The sequence below is a fragment of the Phlebotomus papatasi genome, chromosome 1 (genome assembly GCF_024763615.1).
Source record: "Phlebotomus papatasi isolate M1 chromosome 1, Ppap_2.1, whole genome shotgun sequence".
NCBI classification, from domain to species: Eukaryota; Metazoa; Arthropoda; class Insecta; order Diptera; family Psychodidae; genus Phlebotomus; species Phlebotomus papatasi.
Window position 1 is genome coordinate 92,258,449 of NC_077222.1, and position 20,710 is coordinate 92,279,158.

Genomic DNA, 20,710 nt, shown 5'->3' on the forward strand with positions numbered 1-20,710 from the left:
GCGAACCCTATCAGTTTTGAATTAAAAATAATAATTAAATGAACAGCTAAACTTTTGACCAATCAATAATTATCATTTTTCAATTCAGAATTGAGACATTACAACCTTGTTTTTTGTTTGAAATAGGGGTATTTGATAAAACTGAAGCAGAATTTAATGGTTATAGTTGTGTATTACAAAAACAATCCAAATTTCGAATAGGTTCCATAGTTAAAACTCGTCAGTGAATCAGTGTCACATGAACATGTTATTCAGTATTTAATTCAGCGAGTTTCCTGATTAGTTGGAGCTTGAAATACCTTTAAGCCCTAGGCAATCAGTGAAAGGCGGTAGTATTAAAGGACTTAATGAGAATAAATATCCGATTACACATGGATAATGTTGAAAAATGAACATTAAATTTGTGCAAATTGGGCAACAAAAAAGTTACAGATTAATATGAAAATGTGTCCAGTGTTTTTTCAAATTCTGTTAATATTATTTTTCCCTCAAAAAACCCATGTGAAAAATATTGAATTTCAAACAGAAACTTAAAACTCCGGTGCATTGATGCGAAAAGGTTTTGAGAAAATTAAATTTTTATAAGGTGCAGAATTTCAGTCTTATGGGATATAAAAAGTTGCAGAATTTAAGAATATCTTTCTAAAGTTCTGTTCCAATTCTAAAATATTTTCGTTTAATTTGTCATAAAAAAAGTTTGGCTGTATAATAAATATTCATTATACTGAGGTGAAACAGAATTTTATCAGAAAGATAAAACCACTTTTTGTAGGTAGTAAAATAAATTATTTTAGATATGCCACTACTGGGGGAAGACTTTCAAGCTTTGTACACACTCTGGGTTCGAACACTTCGTATTTTTCCCATCTTTCTTAATTGAATCTGACCCGATTTAAAGAAATGTGTGACTTAAGACTATAGGGGAAAGTGCTCTCCCTTCAAACGTTCATGCCTTCGAATAATATGAATTTCTTTTATTTTTTCTAAGAGATTTACACTAAATTATCACGGAATTATCAACAATTGATGGTAAGCCAACTAATACATAATAGAAATGTGTAAGTTTCTTAGGAAAACTAAACGAAAATTCACATTATTCGAAGGCATGAACGTTCGAAGGTAGAGTACTTTCCCCTATAGTTAATAAAATATATTTCCATATTCATTAAATAAATATGGGAAAAACATGAAGTGTGCGAAGCCTGAAAACCTTCTCTTAAGTGATTCTAAGTGTCAATAAAATAATCATCTTAAACTTGAAATGAGTCAATTGCTTTTCTATTCTTATCAGCATTTGAAAATTATTATTCAGAATACGGAAATAATATATTGGGTAATCAAAAAAATTTCATATTACTCAATAATTAAAAATTGATGATTGTTTTTAAATTTAACAAAATTATAAATTTAAAAATTATTTTTTGGTTAATGGAGATGATTATTCACTTATTAATATCTGCAATTTTACGTACTTAAAAAAGCAATATACGCATATTTGTTAATTCGGAACACTTCAATCACAAAATTTTATTCTTTTTTTTGCGAAAAGAATCCACAATTTTTTAATGTACGATTGTTAAAGATTTAGCTCAAGTCATTACCATTTTGTTGTCAATCCCAAAAACACAATCTGTGGATGATAAAATTTCTCAAAGAATTTTAATTCAATAAACCCGAAACTTTCAGAATTTCTTATTGCAAACATAGGCCCTAAATCCCACAAATAAATACTATGAGCTGAGGGCATTTTTCTACCTTCACCTTCCCACTAAATATGTCAGATTTGCCATATTTTGCCATCCATAAGCTCCAAAAAGCCAACCACCCAACAAAGTTATGCGAAGAGTCTTCTATATAGCAGTTGATTTTCACATCCTCAGTAAATTCGAATCCTACTTTCCTTCTTTGCCATCCTCCAAAAGCTTCAATAAGCACCCAGGGAATTTCTTTATTGGCAGGTACGCAAGAAGCTGAAATATGTGACACAGTGCGTATGTTTGAGATGATCGATAGTCTTTTCTATGAACAATTGCTCCCAATCCATCCACTAAACTTATATCCCATTCTCATGGGCATCGAAAAGCAAGCATAAAAGTCTATGAGAAAGAACTGCGAATTTTAATTCACCTCAAAATGTTTCCTCCAGTATCTGCACATGGTCTTGGGTTCATTTTCTGGGTTTGGGTTTGGGTGGACTTAGAATATGGAGCAATTGTGTAACATTTTTACGGCTCACCAAATTCTTATTGTTCACATTTGGGAGTATTCATCATTTTTACGATCATCTGAGAGTTACACCCCCAATTTGGAAAAAGCCCACATGCATGGAGGAGTGTCTTTCGCAAGACAATAACCCAAAGGTGTTTCTTTGGTATCCCATTGCCGCACGCAATTGAATTTCTTGAGGGATGTGTCCGAAATTCTTTCTCAAAATAATCCTTATGAATTCGAGGGGTAACATGAATTTTGTTGGAAAATTTTACTTCAGGAAAACTGTTCTTATCAGTTGAATATATTTATGTGTTCAAACTAAGAGAATGGTTTTCTATCATTTTTATCTGAGGGTTGTTTAAGAAAGATAAGACACTGATGGACACAGGATATGTTAGCGACTTATACATACAATAACTAAAACATTTTTCGAAGGAATTTATGATAAATCTATCAGTATTCTCACAAATAAAAAACACTTATAGAGTGAAAACTGTTTAAAAAAAAAGTCGCAAAAATAGATAGAAATATAAGTTCAGTGCCCCAGATTCTATCCCTTGTGAATCAAGGAGACCTTACTATAAAAAAAACACAGATTTGATCACTGAGGAAAGCTTGAAGCCCGAGCCGAAAGCTTTGGAAAAAAACCGTTTTTTCCTAGCGCCATATCCCGATGCTTATCGAAATTATTATTAATCCAATTCTGCTTCAAAATTTTCTCTCTTTATAATTAAAAACCCTTACCGACCTTTAAAATTAAGCTTTAAAATTAAATAAACCCCTTAAATAGTATGATATACATTTCAGCTTTGTTATTTTAAAGTTATAACATTCTAGCTTACAGGTTCAAATAAGCTTTGACTGTTTAAAATTAAAAATAATAATCGGAGAGTATTAATCAGTCTTTAAATGCACATTTTTGATTTTTTTGATTTGAATTGTTTTGAATTGTTTTAAATTTATCTTAAAACTGAGTGACTTTAAGGGCTGTTAAATGATACTTACACTTAAAATTTATCTAAATGGGGTCTCTCTGATTTTCTTTGATTCTGCAATAAAAGAAAATTTATTTTTGACTATTTTGATTTAAGATTGTCTAAGCAATTGATAAAACAAATTATAAATAATTACTATAAAGACTTCGCATTACTTTGTCAGCCCATCGATCTATATAACTTTGCAAATTTTTGAATAAATATAAATTTAAACGGCCCTAAATTGTATACAAATCGCACTATTGATATAAATCCAGAAATAAATAGATAAATAATACTGTTTATTGATTTACTTCATAAACTGATTCTCTGGAAATCTGGAACATTTATGATCTGGGTAGGAACATTAGGACTAAAGACCATATATGACAGGAACACATAAAAGTTAATATATTGTTTCTTAAGGGGTTACGTGGATAAAAAACTTGAAACATAATTATTTCTTTACTTTTTTTTCAAAATAATAAAAAAAATTCATTTTAAGCTCTTAAGTAATTAAGTTAAGCAATTAAGCAGCATCGGGCGTGGTTAGTACTTGTTTGGGGAAGCTCTTATATGAACAACATTTAAGCTATATTTTCTAAAATTTTCATTCCTAAATTTTAAAAATTCAGCCGTTGGGATTCGATTTTTGGAGACGTTTTTTGAAAAAAAACATGCTTTTCCGTGGACCAGATTTCTCAATCTGATATCAAAAAACTAAATATTTCCTGATAGTTTTTGGACTTAAACTCGTACTTGAATGGTACATTTATTAATAAAATTTGGATTTAGGCGGAATTTTATGCAAAAAATACTATTTTCGGAGTAGTTAACACCATGTTTTGTCTTCTAAAATAAGTTGCGTTTAAAGTAAAAGTGTGTGATCAAGCTCGAGTACGAATTTAACTCATCAGTTAACAGAAAATATTTAGTCGCTTCCGGTGTTCGTCAAAGAATTTGTACTTAAATATCCGGTGTTCGCCAGTGGAAATGGTCACCCTAGGATGAAAACACTTTTTTTGGTTTTGCCCAGAGCTTTCGGTCCTTATAAGGACCTTCTTCAGTAGCTGAAAGGGTATTAAATTTATTTTACAATATTTTTTTTCATTTTCTGGTTTTTTTACAAGGGTCATTTTTGGATAATCTCAACACTCACTCGCAGCCTTTATCAAGTCCTTAGACCTTTAGCCTTTAGAAGATTATCACCAGAAGGATGTCGCAATGTGGGGTCGTTCCTTGTGAAAATTACTTACTACTTCTTGTAATATTTACATAGGTTTGGAAAATTGCGATGTGACTCTTTATGACGGTTTTTTCTTTTTGCTACTTTTTTGTCTCCAACTGAAATCTGGTTTATCATTTTCTGTTGTATAAATTTTTGCCAACCATTCTTTTGCCCTCCCCCCATTTTCTTCTACTTTATTTCTCCTTCGACCCTTGGTGTGGAAAGCTTTCAGAAACTTTTTTCGTCAATTTTCTATGCTCTTCTACGTACTCAATTACAGCCAATACGCTTTGCCACTTTAACCTATTTTTGGGATTTTTTGTAACAATTTTAAATAAAACTTTTTCATTATAATTTTTAAACTGTATATTCCTTATTGGTGTTCTCTTTCTTAAAGTCTTTGTTGCTTTTCCTTTATTCTTTATTTCTATTTAAATTTATTTATTATTTAGAATTCCGCCAAATACACAAAATCCAAAGGAAATATTTAGTTTTTTAAAGTCAGATGAATATGTTCTGAGAATTCTTGTCCATCGAAAACATGCTTTTTTTTTCAAAAACCATCTCCAAAGATCAGGTCCCTCCCAACGGCTGAGTTTCTTAAATTTCCAAATTATATTTTCAGAAAATATAATTAAAATTTGCATCTTTATATGTTTAAAAAAAAACCCAAGAAGCAAAACAGCTGCCTTATAGAACCAAGTATTAGACAAGTCTTTTAGTACACTTTTAAAAGACTTAAAGTGAGAATTTTCGGTTGAAATTCTTATAGAAGCTCTTAAGATCCTTAAGAGTGAGTCACTTCTTTTATAGTAGTCTCAGTGATAGAACCAAGAGCGTTATAAGCAAATAAAAAGATTTTTGGTTCTATAATGCCTCACTTAGGGAATTCAACAAGACTATATTAAGAAAAAATTGTTTCTTGGGAAGATGTCAAGGAAATATGCTGTCTTCTTTAGCTGCGTCATCCATGTAACTCCTTAATATAAGATCACGATGATTGATCAAATTTTGAATATTAGTTAAAGATGTGAATAATATAGGGGAAAGTGGGGTTACTTTGAGCTGTGGGGCTACATTGTTATATGATTTTTTCGCATATAGTAATTCGAGGAGAAATGGAACAATGGAAGAGATGGACCACTTCGCTTCCTGCCTAAACCCTATGCACGATCTTCACCTCATTTGGTCTATTTAAGCCCTTCAATATTCTAATGAAAACCCCCAAGTTACAGCTTTCTACCTCTAAAATTGTGCGAGAAAATTGAAATTGAATTTTTGGGGGTCTGAAAGATGGGCAAAAACTTTTATTTAAAGTGAAATTCGTTTTTTTCTCGCGTTAAAAACGTCTCCACAATATTGAATTTAAAAAGGTGTTCCACCTCTCCTCGAATGACTATATTTCTAAATGAAGCTAGGCCTTACAATTATTTTATTTAGATCCAAAATTGTTTTGTCTATCCAAATTACAACATCTTAAACCCTGATTCCTTTAGAAATGTAAGAAAAAATCGTACAACAATGTAGCCCAACAGCTCAAAGTAGCCCCACCTCCCCCTACGTAAAATTTCAAAATAAAAAAATTATATAATATAAAATGTGTAAATATTATTGATGATATTAATGATATTATTCGTCATATTTCATAGACCTTATAGTTAGATATTTTATTGACAAATCGCTGAATTTGCAAAATGTCTACATTGGAAGCTCGCCTATCAACGGAACATAAACATTCAAACAACTCTTGATAGTTCATTATTGATTGATATACTACTAACGATTGCATATCTTAGTTATATATAATAATCTGTAAAGTTATACAGTTATATTATATTTCGAGAGGTTTTATTCAATGCCCGCCATTTCTTATTTGAATAGCAACTTCAAACGGCTTCAACATCCATAAAAAAACCTCTGAATCCATTCGCCCCCCGGCGATGAAGGGTCAGAAATTGAGAAAGCACCCTTACGCCTCTCTTCCCATTTACTTCCGGTCTAATTCACCCAAAAGCCCAGCATCCCGAGGGCTTGGCAGGAGGATGTCCCTCACGTTCACGATCTGGATTTCCACCAACCATAAATAAGAAAACTCCAGGGTGTATAAATGTTGAAAAAAAATACCCGAATCCGCTGCACGATAGATAGTGTAAATTATTGGTCAAGGGTCATTAGATTGACCTCATTGGTGGGGGCGTGGGTTGGACACACATTTAATAAATGATGATTTGTAACCGCCAATGTGTGTCCATATGTGTCACAGGATGAGGCATTTCAAATTGAGATTTATGTCCATTTGCGCCTTTTTGGCACCATCTACACCGACACTCGAACTCTCCTTTCGCCAATAAAACTACCCCAAGATTCCCTCTGTGGCAACATATTGAGATAAATTTGTCATGGAATTCCAATTTTCGGACAGAAGGCATATTAAAATTTTCATACCATTGAATTTTCACCAGAGAAATGAACATTTTTGGATTCATACACTAGATCCCAATGATTTATCACGTAAAACATCTGGGAGGGGAATTAAAAAGCACATTTAATGTTAAATTGCACGATAAAATTAATATTTTGGGTGCATAAAAATATTATACATGGATTTGGGCCGAAATGGATATTTTCATTAATTACGGCAACTTTATGCTATATTGTAGCTTTGCCAGAGTAACGATAGTGGCGCTGGGTTCACTTTAGTACTAATATCATCATGTTAAATGCATTAATCAGGGTCTACTATTGAATTTATAAGATAAATTGAAATACTCCAATAGTAAGAGGTATTAGGGGAGGGTTTTTAGGCCTCGCACAGACTCTGCCTTCAAACACCCTAATTTTTCAGGAAATGTGTGACTTAGAACTAGTTATTAAAATATATTGCTATTAGGCCAGATTTGTTAAAGGAATATGGGAATAATACGAAGTGTTCTAAGCCAGAGTATGTGCGAAGCCTGAAAGCCTCCCCCATTCTGGAAAATTATCTTAACGGCAGAATCACACTGACAATAAAATGCTCGCCGTAGCCTCACCGTATTTCGTTAATTTACGCATTTTCATTGCAATTCTTACACAAATTTTCCATTACCGTATTACCTTATCTCATACTCAGTGGCACTAGGTGAAAATAATGTAAGACAATTAAAGAAAAAAAAGGAAAATTCGATAAACGGCGATTAACAGTTTTTTTGATGACCGTTTATCGCATTTTCGTTTTATTTCTTAAATTTTCTTATATTATTTTCACCTAGTGCCACCGAGTATGAGATAAGGTAATACGGTAATGGAAAATTTGCGTAAGAATTGCAATGAAAATGCGTAAATTAACGAAATGCGGTGAACATTTTACTGTCAATATGATTCTTCCCTAAAAGTTACTAATATTTGCAACTAGGGCATGAATTAAACCAATTCTTGAACACAATTCCTGTTATTTACTTAACTTTAAAGTGCGACATTCGTATACCTTACCGAAGTTACAAAGGCACAAAAACCAAATTTAGCAATGAGTTCAATGAGCTTTAGCAAACACAATAAATCTGTCCAATTTCAATTGCGATGTATGTATATACAATTTTGCTAGATACATTCAGGGGGTGGAAATAATGGTGAGAAACTCCGCCTAAATCACTCTACACCTGTTCTATTTTCCAGCATAACAATTCACTGGGTCCCCCCATTCTCCCAAAAATCTATTCACCATAGACATTAGATTTAGGATGGCCATTTGTGGAGATATATGCGTGTGCAAATTGAGAGTGAATTCAGTGGAAGAAAGCTCCAAAATCAGCTCCCTTGTAAGCAATCAAAACACGAAATCACATCGTTTTGTGCCCAGGCTCCATGCCAAAAAGAATCCCTTTGAAATGAGAGGGTGGGTCCTCTGTGGGGATATTTATTGGAAATCGATGAAATAAATTCCAGCTGAAATTCCTTTAGCTATAAAAAGGCACGGATTGGGGTATATGAAAGGCAAAGAAACACTCTGTGGTGACGCTGGAAAGTCATTATTGATTTAACAAAATATTTTGGATGATTGCCAAAAGAAAGGGAGGAGATATTGTGAGTTTACGAGCTTTTAAGTCAGAGTGGATATAGCTCAAAAGAAAAATTATTGGGAATTTCCATGAAAGATCTCTGTGAGAGTCAGAAACTCACTTAAATTTTTGCAAGGAGCTACAAAATCTTTATTTAAACTGATCTATTTAAACATTTCTAATCGGTGAAGCATTAGCCGCATTTAAATGAATATTTTATCTCACAAAATAATTTAGCTTTATCTATTATTCTAACTGTCTTACCCTGATGGTATCACATCTGCACATTAATATCATTATAATTTAATCCAATTCACATTATTGTCATTAACAAATCATTTTAAAATCAAATTTGTGTCTTTAAATCGCTTAATTGTTTATAAGTTGTTTTAAGTTATTGATGAAAAGGTAGACTTGACCAGAATAAATAGTTTTAAATCTATAATATTAATATTTTCATTGTAAAAAAATAATGTAAATCGCATTTACATTAACATTTTATTGTGCAAATGTGACAGCACTTTTAAGCTCTCAATGCTTTAAGCTCTATCTGGCCAGAATATTAATGGGACAATCTATCAAATTATCTATATGTTGATATTTTTAAAATTCGCATTTGTTAAGTACATTTAACTATTTTATGCATTGAAAATTCGTGATTATTGTTTGAATTAATTTTCAGCTAATTTAATTATAATAAATCAATAAAAGAATACGCATGTGGTAGATTTTAAATAAATTAAGGGGCCCCGGTCAAATCGCAAAGGGTTCGAAATACCGAATGGGTCTTAATACCGAATAGTCAAAATCCCGAATACGTCAAAATCCCGAAAAGCCGAAATCTTCAATGGGCCAAATCTCAAATAGCCTAAGTTCTTAAGGGCCAAAATCCCTAATGGGTCAGAATACCGAATAGTCAAAATTCCGAAAAGCCAAAATTCAGAATTGGCCAAATCCCAAATAGCCAAAGTTCTTAAGGGCCAAAATCCCTTATTTTTTAAATCCTGAAAAGCCAAAATTCTGAATGGGCCAAAATGTCGTAAAGCCTAAATCTTCAATGGACTAAATCCCAAATAGCCTAAGTTCTTAAGGGCCAAAATCCCTAATGGATCAAGATCCCGAAAAGCCAAAGCCCCAAATAGCTGAAATCCTGAATGTGTCAAAATCCAAATTAGCCAAAGTTTTTAAGAATCAAAGTTCCTAATTGATCAAAATCCCTAAGAGGCAAAATTTCGAATGTTCCAAATTTCCAAAAAGGAGAAATCCCAAATGGGCCAAAGTCCCAAATGTTGTAGGCCTCAATATCAAGCTCTTTTATTTTTCGCTTAGTAAGGGGATAAAAGAAAATTTTCCGTGTTTTGGAAAATAATTAGTTTTACTATTGTAGCAAAGGGAAATTATCTATAGGCTCTTCGAGATTTCGAATCGATAAAAAAAATCGATAGGGATTTTGGGTTTTTCGAACTTTGGACTTTCGGAATCTTGAAAGATTTGGGATATTATTTCTTAGGGATTTTGACCCATTCAGGATTTGATTTTGGATTTCAGTATTTTGGTCGACACCGAATTAAGGTAACAACTAAATAGGAAGAATATTACTTAATACAGTTAGATAAAACTTTTATATTTTATCAGTAAAAAGTTAATGATATTATGCGGATTAACCCTTTAAGGACAGTGGGATACCGGTGTCTAAAAAACAATTTTTTGACTATACAAATTTATTTTGTAAATAGTTCGAAAAAATTATTTTCGTTTTTGGGACACTCGTGTCCCACTCGTCCATAAAGGGTTAAATAATTTGAAATGGCTATTAAGCAATTTTATTTTAGCTTTTCTTTACAGAAATCATATAATAATAATTATATCTTAACTAAATAAATCACTCTAAATTTTGTTTAAAAAAAGTTTTTTTTTATATTGTCTAAGACTTAATAAGTATTTTGCTGTCACATTTTTTCTGTTTGTGAAACAATTAATTATTTTTCCACACTTTATGAAATTTAGACGATAATGGTGAAGTTAATGACAATGACTTGGAAATATAAAATTTTAGGAACAGTATTTAGATATATGGAAAATGCGCATTATGTTTCAAAACAGCTAATACCCAATGAAAAATGACTACACATAAAAAATGTAGCGTAAAATTGTTTGTCAATCTCTTACTGAAGACTTACAAAACGCGCCTTAATTGTATAACCCACTAAAAAGTTCGTAAAAGTTTGTAATTTTCACAAACTTTGGTCGTAACATGATTACCTGACTAGTTCTTTTTGTTATTTTACAAATAATTGTTCGTAAATGTTCGTAAACCCACAGAAAAATGTTTGTAAAATTTTGTTATTTTTCGTAAAGTTTTGCCAGACAAAGAAAAATGTACGAACAATTTTTTGTAAAAGTACAAGAAATAGGGGAAAGTACTCTCCCTTCGAACGTTCATGCCTTCGAATAATGTGAATTTCTTTTGGTTTTTCTAAAAGACTTACACATTTCTATCAAATAATATTTAACTAATGATGAATTACGAGTCTTCTCCAAAAATAGAGAGCCTAGTGATTCGTTTTTATGCTTTTATAAGAAAAATTGAAGATGAAGTCAAAGCTTCATTTTAATGTTGAACTTTACATGTATTTTATACCTATTTAAAATGATTTTTGGAAAAAAGTGACTAGTGTGAATGATAAAGAGTTAATTAATGTTCATTATCGTCATCATAGTTTTTCTCGAAAAGGATACCATATTTGTGGGTGATGGATAACTTGCAAAACCACCCATACCTTGCCTTCGAATTTAAGAATTTCATACCTTCGAATGCTTATCTAGTAACACTATACCGCCATTTGATTATTTGGTTATTAACCTCACATTTTTTGTATGTTTTGCTTCACATTGCGCTACTTACTTAAAAGTAGGATTATTCCATGTATCGTGAGGAAAATAGCAAATTTTGCAGCTTTACTTTCATTTCACCCCAATCAGAATGGTGATTGTGTGGTGTGTTGTTTTTCTGAGAGTCCGGAAATGATGGTCTGATGAAGATATTTAATAGTCTTCAAGTCGGTACATGGCTAGAGTTATTTCATTGCTCACCATGGTGATCTTGCAGGATCACAAAAAGGACAAGACATTTGATTGATATCATTTAGGAAACAATTTCCAATATTTTGTTTCAATTTCTTTCCGGAAACAAAATAACCTCAGTTTATTAACTTCAAAATGGCAAAGTATTACCCTTTTTACAGTCGTATTTTAGGGTTGTCATATCGATAATATGACTTTTCTAACAATTTATTCCTATTAGAAAAGCAGTATTTCAGAAAAATTGTAATATATTCTTTTTGTTAGCATTTTTCACTGCAGTGATAGTTTCAGTGAGTGGAGTGAGTGTATTAGACATCTACGGCTAATCAATAATAGATCGTTTAGTGTTTCGATAGAAATATTTTCCGAGAAAATTCTAGATTCAAAGGCATGTACCGTCACATTCGAAGGCATAAATTGTACCATGCCTTGGATTTGTTAGCATTTTTCACTGCAGTGATAGTTTCAGTGAGTGGAGTGAGTGTATTAGACATCTACGGCTAATCAATAATAGATCGTTTAGTGTTTCGATAGAAATATTTTCCGAGAAAATTCTAGATTCAAAGGCATGTACCGTCACATTCGAAGGCATAAATTGTACCATGCCTTGGACCATATCGACGTAGTATTTTTATTTACCTCGTAAAAAGAGACTAAGGGATTTTGAATGGTAAATGAGATAAGCATGGGGTCTCAATAAACTAGAGATTTTTTCGGTGTAATAAAAATTGGGATTCATTTTCCATTTTCCCAGAAAAAATTCATCAAGTTTGAACTTCATATTTCTGGTCCAACCTAGAGTACTTTCCCCTACTCATCAAGTGATCATGTTACGAACAAAGTTTGTGAAAATTACAAACTTTTACGAACTTTTTAGTAGGTTAAACGATTTACGAGTATTTCGTAAGTCTCCTGTTGGAATTCACAAAAATTTACGAACAATTTCCGATTTATTTTTTTTTGTGTAGGTTAAGTCAATTTAAATACAAATACATAGTTTATAAACGTTTGGCAAATGCGTCTCGAATCTCGAAAACAACTTCAACATTGTCAAATTGACCCACTCAAATTATAATAAATATGTAGTAAATAGTTCTTGTGCAATTGAATTGAAATTAATGTGAAAATACATTAAATAACAGAAGAAAAGTGTAATGAAAAGTAATCTTATATCGAAATGAATTTCACAAATAGAAATTTAATGCAAATTTTCCATTGAAAAGTACTTTGAGAAGGGCAAACGACCAACTGAGAGACAAGGAAACTGAGGAAATTCAATACAATTTCAATACCTAGCATACGCTTTTTGGGGGTAATTTTAAAAAGCATTTTAAATTGCAATTTCCATGAGACACATTTGGCAGCAATTTTAATTAAATTCCTCAAGTTATTGCAGATGTAATAATAATCAACATTTTCTCTCGTTCACCTTTTTATTCTTACCTCTGCTTTGAGCATAAAAAAGCATAAAAAGCTCCCAGAGAAAGTTAATAAAAGATTCTGCATGCAAAAGTAAATGGATTTCAGAGTCCTCATAAAAGTGTTTTTTTGGAGGCGGAGGATCTTCAAAAAGAAAAACCAGTGGTATCGTGGTTAGACGAGGAGTCTCACAAATGGAGAAAACGCATGAAAGACTGGAGCGCAATGAGCTTTTCACACACAAAAAAAATCCCCGCAGAGCTTATATTTCCTTTGCCATATAAGAAGTTACCATGCTTCACCAATTAGAGAGATGTTTATGTGGTTTATTTTTTTGGATTTCTTCCTTCTTATATCCTCAATATAGTGTTTAATCCCACATCTCACAACGTTTCTTTTTCTAAAGGACATATTTTTCCACCCTTTTCACCATTTATATGTAGGTGATATTGAGCCCAACTGTCACATGCCCCCGAGATTGTATGATGATTGATTGACATAAATATTCTTGATCGATCTTATCCCTCTGCTCACGGAAGAAAAACCCAAACAATGGACAGAGGCGTGGGACGATACAGAAAGACAGCAACATTTGGTGGCATTTGGATTGCTTTTCTTGCGAGAAGCATCATTCAATCGAAAATAATACCATTATAGAACACATCCCAGGGTATTAATTATACATTCGAGATTGAAGTGAACATTTTCTGCCTGATGCCAGGGCTTCTTCTTCACTTCACATCAACTTCTTCCTCTTCACCCTAATCCACACAGCTTTAAAGTTACGAAAGCTTTAAAGTTATGTCGAAGGCAAATTATCATGGTGTATATCACATACGTATTTGCATTATTTGGAGAACAAATTCCTCATTGGTAGCAGCAAAATTATTAGTAATTTGCTTGTAAAAACTCAGTATTGAAAAAACGAATATCGTAAAAAGTGAATTACCAAAAATTGAAAAATATTCTTGAAAAGTCGAAAAGAAAGAAGTTTTATGAACAATCTTGGTTCTTCTTGTTTAATTTAAAAAGCTTATGATCACACTTTGGTTTTTGATGGCCTAATTTGAATTCTTTTACTGACCATAAATAACAATATAAAAAAGCATTATATTTTGGATTTGTTTGAATTTTAAATTTTAGATTTGGGAATACTAATGTAAAAAATATATAATATTCAAAGAAAATTAAAAATATATTTAAAATAATACTGATCAATCTGCTAATATATTGACCAAAACCGTATTTTCCTCTTTTTTTCTTTTTTATTGATCAGATTCCAAAGAGACAGAGTCATTGCTTAAATAATTCCTTTATTTTTAAATCCATAAAAAAACACTTTCCATACTGAGACTATATTTTGGTATTTTTTTCCAAATGAGATAAATGAGACGATTTAAAACAAATGTTATGTTGTCCTATATAAACTTATGGCTTAAACCAAGAGACAGCTTAGTAAGAAACTGATCGGAATGTGGTCTAATGCCCTAGACACACTTACGACTTAAGCCGAGAGACGACTTAGTGGAAAATGATGGAAATGAAGTTTAACCATTATTTCGAATATAATTACGATAAGCCATCTCTCGACTAATCCTCAGGTCTGTCAAGGCCCTAATAATGATTTTGATTGTAATTACGTGAAGCCGTATGTCAGCTTAAGCCGTAGGTGTGTCTACGTTCAGCATGTTTATTCGCCTAACCTGTTTCTCCGTTCGGCCGTGAGCAGACCCAGAGGCCAAACGGTTAAACATAGAGATTTAAGGTCTTGGAATAACTTCCCATAAGTCATTTTTCTTAAATCCTATTCATTTACCTTAATAAAACATCTTTTTGGAATATTTAGAAATGACTTGTGGGATTTTTTTAAATTAATTTTAAGATGTGTTCTGAAAGGCAAATGCCCTTCTTTAACGGATCCTTTTAAATTAATAGTTTAAAAGACTCTAGAAAGTTTATTTCTCAACCGATTAAAAAAAGTTTTGATTCCTTGGAATGGTCTTGGAAACCTGACAAGCTTTAACCGGTTTCAATCGGTTTTGAAGCGAAGCCATCAATACTAAGCAGAAAAAAATTTATGAAATTAATTTTTGCTTAAAATTAAAATATTTCTACGCTGATTTGGATGATCTCTAAAGTGATTTATAAATCGTTTCAAATTGATTTTAAACTGAAAACTAAATGAAACACTTTAGGAAAAATTTAAACTCATGAGCATAAAGCTTCAAACACTGAGAAAAAAAGAGGGTGCGATTAACTTTTTTCACATCTTTTTTTTTAACTTTAACACTTTTAGGTGTAAAAATATATCAACATTCTTTAATGTTAATTTTACACCTTTTAAGGGTAAAATCAACATGAAAAAGGGTAACTTTAACCCATAATACACCAAAAAGGGTAATATTTACACCGTTTTCGGATCAATACTGCAGGGTAAAATTAACATTTCCGGAATGCTATTTTAACTTTTTCGGATTTCTCTCAGTGAAGGACTCAGGTTGATCTTTGAGAATATTTATCCTGTAAAATTTATTCGTAAAGGTTTAGATAAAAATATCATACACCAATGTTAACTTTATTTCTGAAAGAATATTATATCCACGTACCAAAGGAATTATTAGAATCTGTGAGCTGTTAGTAAGGGGGTCAAGCATGAGATCAAAACCTACCACCCGTTCCGCTCTTTCAACTAGATCCGCTCCTCTGGTTTTCACATACGCACGGCCTTATCCGAAGTCTAGTCACTAACCAATTCGCTCTGTCGTCCGTCTCTTAATTAGTACTCGCTCTCTATTAGCGATCGCCGCTAAAGTCCAGGATGTCAAACCCAAATCGCGTATCCGTGCAAGATGGAGAAAAAGCGGTCATGCCATGAGGTTGTCCCATCATAACACACAGGGGTAGGCCATCACCATGGACAAATCACCATGGCAAGTCTGGATCTTATGCCCTAGACACACTTACGACTTAAGTTTACAGACAGTTTAACGTAATCATAATCAAAATATTGATCAAATTACATTTCCATCAGTTTTTGACTGCGATACGTCTATCGGTTTTAGCCGAGAAACGGCTTAATTAATGGGAAACGCATAAGAATTTAGTCAAATCATTATTTTAATAATAATTACGTTAAGCAGTCTCTCAGTTTAAATCGTAAGTGTATCTAAGGAATTACACAAAGGACTGAAGATGATTGAATAGAGCGAATAGAGGGTCCTTGAAATTTTAAATTTTGGCGTTATATATTTTAAAAGATTAGCCTGAGTCTATTGGGGGCTTTAGGTGTTTCCTTTTGACTTGGATCACCAAACATATACATTGGTATTTTAATTTGATAATATTTACAAATCATTTACAAATTTAGTTTTTTTCTAAATTATGGGCAATATTTCCAAAAAAAAAGTTTTTGTTTCTAGTGAAGGATCACTAAACAATTTTATAAACAAATTATGCAACACTCCTCTTAGGGTATAGCATAATAGGCCCAAAAGGAGGCCTAAGTGCAACGGTTCCGCGAAGAACCGCCCCCACTGTAATCTGTAATCTAGGGTATAGCATCTAAAACACGTATACGAGCATTTCTCAAAGTATGGGACCCTTGGTCATCAATTATTATGATCTTAAAAATACATAATTCAACATTTGAAAATTGAATTGATTTTTTCTCTAAATCTACAAAGTTTTTCTTCAAAAACTAAAAAAAAATCTAATCTCAAAATTTCTTGCATTTTAACAATTTTTTTAATACATCTATAAATTTTGAGATAAATTACTAAGTCTAAAGATTTTCTATCTACACATGAATTTATTTAAACAGCAGCATTAATTTTAGTTAAAATATATTCTGCATTTTTATTCAAATGTGTACTGTACATAAATGCAAATTTCTCCTTTCTTGGGATACTTCCAAAAAGATATTCATTCAAATTTTTCAACACTGAGGCCAACCGTGTAAAGCCACTTTATCAAAAATAAAAAAGATGAGTTTCTAGGAGCTTTCACACCCCATCCAAGTGGCGCCCATGCGTTGACACACTAATGTGGCTACACGAAAAGGGGCATATCCTGTGAAAAAATTGCAAAATGAGGAAAAAACACCAAAGTCAGCACAGCTCCAGAAGAATGAGGACTATTTTTTTTATGGCGGATACGACAAGAGGACAACAAGATAGCGTTGCGAGGCCATTGTTTGATGCTGGGAGCTTTTCGCCCAGCCGACAAATGTTTTATGGCACCAACAACCCATCATCCTCAGCAATAATGGATGAATTTTAGCGGAAGATCACGAAATTGTGTGTGGAAGCCAATAAAAAAGGGGAGCTTCGATGAAATTGCATTAATCTCAAGTTACCATCACGAAAGCTCTTTTTATTCCATGCTCTTCCATCATCTGTACACTATGTGTCTCTTGAAAATTCAAAGCTTTCCACTTTTAGCGCGATGGATCATGTGCTATTTGTCTAAATCTACCACCCAGGTTAGGTTTGAGGCAAGAGTACAAAAAAATTGAATATAAATTGCCCCAGGACTCTATTTGCACTTCCAAACCAATGTTTCTCTGTCCTGTTTTTTTTTCCTATGTACATTTTTCACTAAAAAAAATTGAGGGAATATGTTTTGTTATTCTCATAGTGATATTTGCACTTAATGTCATAAAAATTTACTGTTTTTTCTGTGATTTTTTTTATAATATTTTATTTAATTTTAGGTGTGATTCCTTCATAATCATACCTATTTTTTGTAATAGATTTCGTTTCATTAGATTCAACTTCCTTGGTAAGATTTGAATGTTTGCTGAACTTAAACTGAAAACAAGTATCGTATTATGGGATAGGTATGAAGTGTCCAAAGCCGGAGTGTGTACAAAGCCTGAAAGCCTTCCCGTAATACTTGAGTAATTCATTTATTTACAGGTTCGTAAAGATATCACAGGATACAGTTTGGAAAGGTTCACTTATAATTCTTTCTCACACTCTTTCATACACACAGGGTGCTTAAGGTTCCCCAGGTACCTAGATTCCAGACTCTGGAATCCTTGCTTAGGATCAGTCACATTACATTTAGTCAAGCATGTGGCAAGTTAATTTTTTTTATATGGAGCTATTTGAAGCCAATTCCTAAATTGACCTCGGACTCAGCTCACAGTGCTCCGAGGAAAAAATTTATTTAAACAAAAATTTAGTATATTTATCCCTCCATACGGAAAAGTATCTTATAATACGGAAAAACTTCTCACTTTTTTGTTATTTGGTGTAACGTTCGCGACTGCAAAAAAATTCCCATATAAATTTAAATCGAAATATGAGAAAGTGGCTTCAAATTTCAGACATCTTGCCAGGGGCGTGTATTTAGTCATCAGATCAGGATCAATCATATTAATCATATTACATTCATTCATGGATGTGTGGAAAGACTTGAAATCCCAGAAGGGTCTGAACCGGTCCCAGATTTTAGAAAAATTCAACTAAACGTCTTACTGCTCGAACACCACAGAGAGACCAGTTATATAATCGCTTTGTCACGCTGTTTGTCCGTCTGGCTGTCGCCAGCTCTAGAGGAGAAACGCTAAAAGATAGCGACTTGAAACCTTCATGGTATCCCTCATAATTCGTCCCAGGGTCCTTAAACATTCTCTTATTTTCCCCTAACACCTTCCTTTATCCTCCAAAACCATGTTTTTTGGGATTGCTCGAAAACGTGTCATACGATTTTTTCATTTTTGGAAATGTTTTAGAGGTTACCCAGTCGGAAATTTCTTCTTTATACGAAAATATCGTTGAATTATTCCTAATTTCTTAACGGAATGGGTTGACCTTTATGGCTCAAACAGACTGACAAAGGAAGAACAAACGTTCCAAAGACAATGTTTTGTCTCGTTTTCCCTCGCGTCATTCACATAAGCTTTATTTCTTTCACACGACCGCCGTCGTTCAAAAGCTCACACACACAAACCTTCGAAGGAAACTGTCCGGGGAGTTTCTTTCGAAGGAGTGGTGAGTTTCACAATAGTTCACCACTCTTATTCCAGTGAATTTGGCGCCTTTCCCAAAGAATTTCCAAAAGAATTCCAATGGAAAAGGCGCGTTTCCAGTGATTTCCCATGAAATTTTCCAAGATCTTTCCAGTGTCAAATAAATAAACAAAGTGAGTTATTGTGAGGGCAGAAAAGTTAAGGAAAAAAGTTGATTAATTTTTCTCGTTTACACTAATCGAGCAGCAGAACAATCATCGAAAGTGCTCATGGCGCACTGGACTGAAGAGAAATTGGAAAAACTCGTGGAGTTGGTACGCGACGAAAGGAGCTTGTGGGATAAGGGCTGTCCTGAGTATTACCTGCGAGACTACAATTTAGTCAAATGGAATTCGCTGGCGAATATTTTGGGCTCTAGAGGTGATAACATTACAAATTTTGATTTCGAAAATCCACAATCATTTCTGATACTTTGATTCTGGTGCATTGTGTATATATTACAGCTAATATTGTTCAGCAAGAGTGGATAAAACTAAAGAAGAGATACATCAACTACAAAAATTCTCAGGTGCCCACCTCATCTGCTGTTCAATCGAAGCGAAGAACCAACAAATTTTTTCTTGGGCAGAAAATGACTTTCCTCAACGATAGTTTGAAGCACAACAAGTAAATATTAGTATTCAAAACCCCTAAATAAAAAAATACTGATATATGTTTGAATTGTTCATAATTTATTTATTTAATTTGGTATCTGTTAACAACGCATAATCTTCACAATTATTTTTTAGAACACTTGATTCAATTGCATTTGGAAATCAGGAAAGTCGTGGCAGGGATGATGTTGATGTTAAACTTAGAAATGAAAGCAAATTGGATCCGATACCGGGGACCAGTCATCAAATAGATGACCTTTTGACCGATTTTGACTCTCAGCCTCGAAAGAAACGACCACTTATAATTTTGAGCGACGACGACGATGATGACGAAATTTCGGAAATTCAACCAAAAGTGAAAAGAATTACAAGGCGTCAGAAGCAGTCCGAAAGAGACTCCGATGTGCAAATGGTTGCCAAAGCGATCATGAAATCAGTGGAAAAAAACGACGAACTTGTAAGGACTTTTGTTCAGTCATCAAATAATCGTAAAGTCGAGCACGGAGAAAAACTTAACTTCGATCAATTTGGTCCAAGCACGAGCTCTGCGCCATCAGATGATATTATTTTAAATCAAGAGAACCCTACGTCATACTCCATTCCATCATCTCAAAATAACACACAAATTCCACCAGAAACCAAGGCTATAATCAGCAAATTCGCTGATTTTGTAGCCGAGAAAGCAAAAAACCTGGTCATGACTCTGTGGGACGATTTTATTGAGATGAACTAAACTAAAGGATCACAAATTTCAAATTAATGCTTTCGTGAAGATAAGATAATTTTGCTTCATTTAGTTTGTTGATTATTTCCGTAATCCTTTACGAAAATTCATTAAAAAAAATTCTCGTTTGCGAAAAAATCAGTTTTCAAGAATATATTCTTCATCTATGGTATGTATATGAATTTAATCCCATTTCATGTTGAATTTCAAAGTTGAAGTTACTTATTAAATAAAAATTATATTAAAATAATAATTAATTTGCAGTATTTTGATTCATTATAAATTCTTTAATTGTAATCCTGTATTGCTCTGCTTCCTCTCGAGGTCTACCTCCAGAACCAAATACATCTATATGATGTAAAATATTTGTCTCATCTCTCCAACTACCAGACAAATGTATATTTCC

The 20,710-nt window shown here is 32.8% G+C and overlaps 1 protein-coding gene across 1 annotated transcript in view; it reads right to left on the bottom strand.

Annotated features, from left to right (window-relative positions):
- The window catches only part of LOC129809752 (TWiK family of potassium channels protein 18), a 244,932-nt gene that overhangs the window by 156,627 nt on the left and 67,595 nt on the right, over positions 1-20,710 (bottom strand). The window contains exon 3 of the mRNA XM_055859806.1: positions 3,217-3,260. The gene's annotated coding sequence lies outside the window, so the exon portion shown is untranslated. The remainder of the gene's footprint in view (positions 1-3,216; positions 3,261-20,710) is intronic.